At 34.9% G+C, this 7391-nt stretch overlaps 1 pseudogene; it reads left to right on the top strand.

Moving 5' to 3' along the window:
* The first annotated feature begins 6216 nt into the window (after window positions 1-6216).
* LOC101279650 (COP9 signalosome complex subunit 8-like) lies at window positions 6217-6955 on the top strand (annotated as a pseudogene).
* Window positions 6956-7391: the final 436 nt, after the last annotated feature.

Genomic DNA, 7391 nt, shown 5'->3' on the forward strand with positions numbered 1-7391 from the left:
TTTGGATTTCTTTAAAAGATTTGGAACATCTGAAACTATTCTTTGTTCTCCTCATTCACTTTTATTTCATATTTCTATCTCAGCTCCTAGACAAGAAGTTGGGCAAGTAGATTGAAAAATCCTCTTCCCACCCCAAACATATAAAAGGGAACTGTTCACATCCTAGAAATAAAGAATAAACATGTAGACAAACTAGTAAGCAGGACTGATAGCCACACATCTCACAGGACTGACACAGCAGCTTACATATGCTAGTTCTAGGATTTTATTACCTGTATCCCGTTGCAGTTACAAGAATAGTAGAGATTTGAAAGTGGCTGCTTACGCTACAAAGGAGTCAGGAAAAGACTGTATTAACCATAGGCAGGAATTGAAAAGTTTATTCCCAACAGTCTAAAGTTGATACATAGATTACAATAGAGAACTTTTCAAGCCTAAGACTGCACAGCTTAGCATGGAATCTGAAAATGTGTTACATGTTGCAAAACTCATGAACTGAGAAACAAATATAAAAACTGGTGTATAATCCACTACTGTATATAAAATAAATAAACAACTAGGACCTACTATAGAGTGCAGGGAACTGTATTCAATATCTTGTAATAAATTATAAGGGAAAAGAATCTGAAAAAGAACACACACACGCACACACACACACACACACATATATATGTATATATATATATATATATACATATATATATGTATAACTGAATCACTTTGCTATACACTTGAAACTAATACAACACTGTAAATTAAGTATACTTCAATAAAATTTTTTTTCAAAGCCGGTGTATAATCATTGACTAACAGTGAAACCATCCACAATTAAGGCTCTTTAAGCGAAGTCTCGCCTAAGACTCCCTGTGGATAACTCCAACAAAGAGGAAGCTAAGAGACAAATGATAAATCACTTCAGAAAGTAAAATGCTAAGACAGTGCACAGACTTAATGTTATAGCGTTTGAAATGTAGTATTGTTGTGAATTTAAAGCCTACATTTCTATCATAAAGAGCATCAAAACATTCAGTACTTTAAATCCCAAAGTGAGTGACCCATGCTAGCAAGACCATTAAGCCACATACTCCTTGAGAATTCTAGGTTCTCTGCATCCTGTTACTCAGTGGCTGACACTGGTTCACTCTCAGTTGGGGCTCTGTGGTTTTGAGAGGCTCTTTCCTACTAGAGAATACTTGAGGGACTGAAGTTGGCTTTGGGGATAAAATAAGCATAGGTTTGGCCATCGAGGCTTGTTAACCTCATTAACAGTACCACTCCTTAAGATGGTTACATTTTACTGTTGCCTCTGTTTGGCTTATCACCCTTTCCTCTTATCCCTCTTTTGCAGTGATGGCTATCTTTCTGCTCTGTAAAATAATAAGCTTATTTGGAAAACAATACCCTGAATCTGATATTTGAACCAAGGTAGATCCCTTTATTTAGCAGATAAGTTTTAATAGAAGGCTTTTGTTAAAGGTGCTGAACACAATACTTAGAGGAACATGAGCAATCGAATCTTCCAGTTCTGAAACAGCCCAAAGATTTAGGTTCTAAATATTGCAATTTCTGCTCATAACCCCTCCAAATTTTGACTGAGTTTATCTTTGTTACATAATATTTGGTAATAATAGCAGGGTGCAACCAACTGAAAATTCTGGCTCTTTCTAATCACTTCCCTCTAGAGCTAATACACGCTTTCACTCTGGCATGTGGTCTGACTTCCAAATTACTGGAGGCAATGTCATAATTAATTATTTCCATAACATAACAAGAATTACCAGCTTTCCAACCTGGCGTATGTCTTTTTTTACCATCCAGTGCTTGCCCTCTATGTCAATGGCATATATTAATAATTTAGATATTTCTTGGGGATTCTTCTTTCAGGTAAAAAAATCCCATTTTATTGTGGTAAAGAAGTTACTATAACAAAAAAGATCGAAAATACAGTAACTGAAATAGTATAAAAGTATATCTCTGTTTCATATAACACATGAGTATTCCAGCTGCTGGTGTCTCTCCCTCACAGTCATTCAGAGACACAGGTTCCTTTCATTTGTTTTCCCCCTTTCGCTAGGGTGTCTGCACTTCTCTGATAGGTCAAAACTGGGTCATCTCACCACATTTAGATTCCAGACTGTACTGTTTTAAGGACAAGATCTAGAAATCTATTTCACTTTTAACTTCATTCTGTTGACCGAAACTCAGTTACATACCTATCTCTAACTGAAAGGACATATTGTCATTTGTCATATATTGAGACATCTTGTCTCTAGGTGGACAGTAATGTTCCTCCTTAAGTTAATGGCTTTATCAATAAAAGGAGAAGAGGAGAACTGATACCAAGGCTACTGTTAGCTCTCTCCCTATACAATCTAATAAAATAAAGCAGTGCCTTAGAATAAGTATGCTTAAAATGTTGGAATAAGACACTTATAATGTTGAAATAAGTAGAAGAAGATATATATATAGATATATACATATATACATATAGTATGTTTAAGTAAACAAATAGAAGATAACATAAAGCCAGAAAGTTAAGAAACGTCATATATGGGAAAAAAAAACTTAAGTAAAAAGACCCAACAAGGAATAAAAAAGAATCAAGTAGAAAGCTCATAAGTATAAAGTTTCAGATCTTAAATTTTAAAAAGTTACTCAATTGAGAAGTTATATGAAAAATGCTACAATAGTAAAAGAAACGTTTATGCTGTGCTTACTATCATCCACCATTGTTTTAAATGTTTTACATATGCTAACCTAGTAAGTATAGACTAGATCAGAAACAGCTAAAAAGAGATTAGTGAATTAAAAGCCATTTATAATAAGGTACAAGGAGCAAAAGAGATGAAGAATAAGAAAAAGAAGATAGGAGATACAAAAGAAGCATTTAAAAATGTACTAACTAGTACTGACAAAAGTGGTATTAACACTCAGTGATTGTTGGTGGATTTAATGTGGGCAAAGCAGGAAATTATTTCGTGAAAGTAGCATACCTATTCCATAAAAGTACTAGTATTCTCTTCTTCCTCTCCTACTTTCCTCACTCCTCTTCAAACTCCTATTCCTTCTAAATGAGTTTTCACTAAGCATGGGACTCATTCTTCTGCTTCTCTCCTTTGTCAGTTTCAACTACTTTTAGCATTTCAACCAACTGTCACTTTTATGTAAATAGAAGTGCCAAATATACATCTCTTATTTTTATTATTGAGTTCCTGGTTTGATTTCAAACTTTTCTTCAATAATGTTCATGTATTTCCCCAATTAACATAAAATCCATTATGCTGCAAACCAGACTGATTCATTCTCTATGAAATACACTCAATTTTCTGCTCAGTTTCTGTCTTTACATTAAGAATTCTTTGCTTATCCAATCATGAAATTTTTTATTCATTCATTCAGTTATCAGATATATATTTAATAGCTACTGTAAGATAGGCACTGGTAATAAAATGGAAAAAGAGAGAGTTAATATTCCTGTACATGGAGCTTAACATTTGTATCTAATAGAACAATCCATAGTTCTAGATCTTCTGTGTGTGTGACTTTGTGTGCATGTGTGCACTATGTAGAAATAAACAGTGTCTTGTGATGGAGATCACCAGTGGCAAACCACAGGGTTTGTCAAGGAAATCTACTATTTAAGGAAACCATTTAAACTAGGATATAAGGCCAGCCATAAAAATGATCTCAGGAAAAGTGTTGGTAGCAGAAGACAAAGTCAGTACAACGGTTCTGACATGGGAGAGAGAATTTGATTCTATTTTAAGAAGAGAAAGAATAACTGGAGTGAAAGAAGAGATTGGTATGAAATAAGTTGGAAAGTTTGGCAAAGTCTAAAGCATAGAAACCTTAAAGGTAGAGTTTGGATTCAATTCTAATTGAAATTAGATTTGAATTAGGCAAAAACACATCTGCCCCGGAGATAGAAATTTGTTAATCATCATCACCTAAAGCTTGATAATAAGCAAAATTGCTTTGGGAGACTATAGATAAGGAATAGCTTAGGACAGAAATCCTCTTTTCTCCAACATTTAGTGGCCAAAGTGGAGGCTCTCCCATAAGGCGGAGGGGGACTTGATGATAAGTCCCCCTCTAATGATATCCAGAAGTAAGGGGTGACTGTACATGGGTTTTGCTGAATATTATGTAAAAAGTTTCATGAAAATGAATGGCATTTTCCCCTTTCATTGTATTGTTATGTCTTCTCTTTTAATTCCAAAGATGATAGTGCAATAAAGAAGACATAAGCTGTATCAATGGCAGCTATGTTAAAACATTGGTTTTCTAATTCAAAATACCCCATTTTGTGGGCCCAGGAGCTTTGTAATACAGTTTGCTACTTAAGAAAATAATTGCTCAGTATGCTCAAAGAGCAAAATTTGAATTATCTGAACAATTGTCAGAGTGGGAAGCATAAGGGCAGATTTTGTTCTCCTGTTTGTTTATTTGCATAAAACTTTATGTCATTGCTGCCATGAAATGGATATTTTAGTGTGAGCCAGTTTTTAAATATGAATTTCAATTTTGATTAAGTTAATTAAGAATAAACACCTGTGGAATGACCTCCTAAATATGGAAATGAAAACATAGACCAGAGTTAAAATTTAGGGTGTCAACAAGTCAAAGTGCCTTCTCTTTCAGCTTGCATCACTTCTTGATTTTGCAGTATAGAAATATCCTTAAAGATTTGTATTCCAGAGAAAAACAATCTATGGCTTTATTTTCTAAAATTATTGAGGCTGTCTGTTTACTGACAACCGTATCAGGGCTGCAGACAAACAGTAAATTCCAAAATATGGTAATAATTTTGAAATTATTATTATAAGTAATATTTTTGGAGGAGAAGTATGTACATGGACGTGAGAACATTTCCATTGTCTAGATAAATATGGCCCCAGCTTAGCCTAACAAGGTCTACAAAGTGACATGACTCTACTGTTAGGGAGCTAATATGCTCCTCTAAAGAGAGGTTTTGTATTTTGTTTTGTTTTTGCTTTCCCTGAATTATCAGAGGGTTCACTGAAAATGAGACTCTGTAAAATTTTACCATAACCGATTTAACATTTGGAGATAGACTAGAACCATATGGCAATCTATCAAAAAATTCAAGTTCATGAAGAAAATTGGAATGGTGGCCCTTCTAATTGTACTCAATTCCTAAAACCCTCACTACAGAAGACTGTCTTATGCGTGAAGAGTTTTACCAAAATCACTAACTACAAAAAAACTAGACCCCTCATTTTTTCTGTTTTTGTTTGTTTGATTTGTTAAACAAAAGAAAAACACACAACTGCTGAAGAATGGATAGGAATAGTGTTTGAGAACATCTCAGGTACTCTGAAACCAAACTATTCAGAAGTTTAGAATATGATACTTTAGAAATAAGTGGAGAAAGATTGTGGACAGGTGACAATAAATGTGGATTTTATATTTCTGATGTTAAATATTATGTTTATAATGCCTTATTTTCAATCTGGACTAGATGAAATAAATTTTCAGAGGTGGTTGTTAGTTTCCATATTTATTTTTTTTTACAGTCATCAGTTTTATGTATAGGTGTACTATCCAATGATGTTTTAATAGAAATCAGAATATGTATTTGTATTCCCCTAAGGCTAAATGGGGCTTAACAATTGTAGGTTTTACATCACTAATTTTCCTCCCAATTCTAAATGTTACCAATATGAGCAGTCATTATTTACCTTCACTGTAGGGAGGGGAAAATTAAGTCATGAAGAGCAATAGTTACTTTTACAAGATCAGAGCGTGGCAGGTAGAAAACACTGGAAGGAAATTTCTAACATCATTTATATTCAGCCATAACTCTTTAGTTGCTGTAACACTTGAGTGAAAATTTCCCTTAAGCCCGCTTTTTCTTCAAGGGGTGGAATGAAACATTTTGCAATACTGAAGCAGGATTGTAGTTATTTCCCAGATGGAAAGTAAGGTCAAATTTCACAAGGCTATTTAGATTGAAAAAGACAAATAGCAAATAATTAATAATTTGTAGAATAAAAGAAGAAATAAACTTAATAATAAATTTACTTCTTGCCTTCAAATTCTTCAAATTCTAAAATCAAATTCGAAATATGGAAAATAGTGGAATTGAAATTGGTTGAATAACTTCAAGGTAAACAATGCAAAATGCTTATGCATAAATTATTTTCCAGACTTTTATTTAAAATATGCCCAAGCTTGAGTCTGAGGTCCGGCTCGGCGGGGAGGTTCGGCAGCGGAACTGGCCAGGAAAATGCCAGTGGAGGTGATGGCTGAAAGTTTCTTTAGTTTCAAAAAGTTGCTGGATCAGTGGGATAACCAGGAGCTCGAGGCTCCAGGAGGAATTGCTACACCCGCAGTGTATGATCAGCTTCTAGTTTTACATCTGCTTTATAATGACATGAATAATGCACGATATCTTTGGAAAAGAATACCACCTGCTATAAAATCTGCAAATTCTGAAATTGGGGGAATTTGGTCGGTAGGACAAAGAATCTGGCCGAGAGATGTCCCCGGGATCTATACCACCATCAACGCTCACCCGTGCTCTGAGACGGTCCAGCCAATCATGGAGGCACTTAGAGATGCCACCCGGAGGCAAGCCTTCACCCTGGTCTCTCAAGCATATACCTCCATCATCGCCGATGATTTTGCAGCCTTTGTTGGACTTCCCGTGGAAGAGGCTGTGAAAGGTAGCCTAGAACAATGATGGCAGGCCGACTCCACCACAAGAATGGTCATGACCAAAAAGCCAGTTTCAGGGACCCTGGATGTTTCCTTTAACAGGCTTATTCTCTTATCGGAGCCTGCCCCCGTTCCACCAATCCCCAATGAACAACAGTTAGCCAGACTCACCGATTATGTGGCTTTCCTCGAAAACTGACTTATCATTCTGAGTTCAAGATCTACCTTCAGAATCCTGAATACTGACAGAAAAATGTAAAATTTTTATTTTCAATTTTATTGGATGAATTAAGCACCTCAGCATTCCTTACTGAGTATGTGATAAAATACATATATAATATGAAGTATATTATATATATTTTGTCCTTAAACATGCTGAATGGTTGTTCATGAAATGTGACTTATTAAAGACATTCATGAGAAGTATTAAGTTGTAATATTTCCTTTCAGAAGAAGGGAAACTAAGTGTGGAATGCATTGTTTGGGAAAGAAGCTATTAAGTGACACATTTTGTATGACTGTCCTGTAGCCTATTGGTTGCTTATATTTATCCCTTGGGTCAAGTTCTGCCCTTTGGAGAAATACTGAACAAGTCTTTCATTTTTTGTGTGACAGGCCTCTGAATATTTGAAGTTGTTTATTGTATCTTCAGGTTAAAACCACCCCCTAGTTCATTTATTCTGCATTTGTTCAATAAATATTTAATTGAA

The sequence above is a fragment of the Orcinus orca genome, chromosome 18 (genome assembly GCF_937001465.1).
Source record: "Orcinus orca chromosome 18, mOrcOrc1.1, whole genome shotgun sequence".
Classification (NCBI taxonomy): Eukaryota; Metazoa; Chordata; class Mammalia; order Artiodactyla; family Delphinidae; genus Orcinus; species Orcinus orca.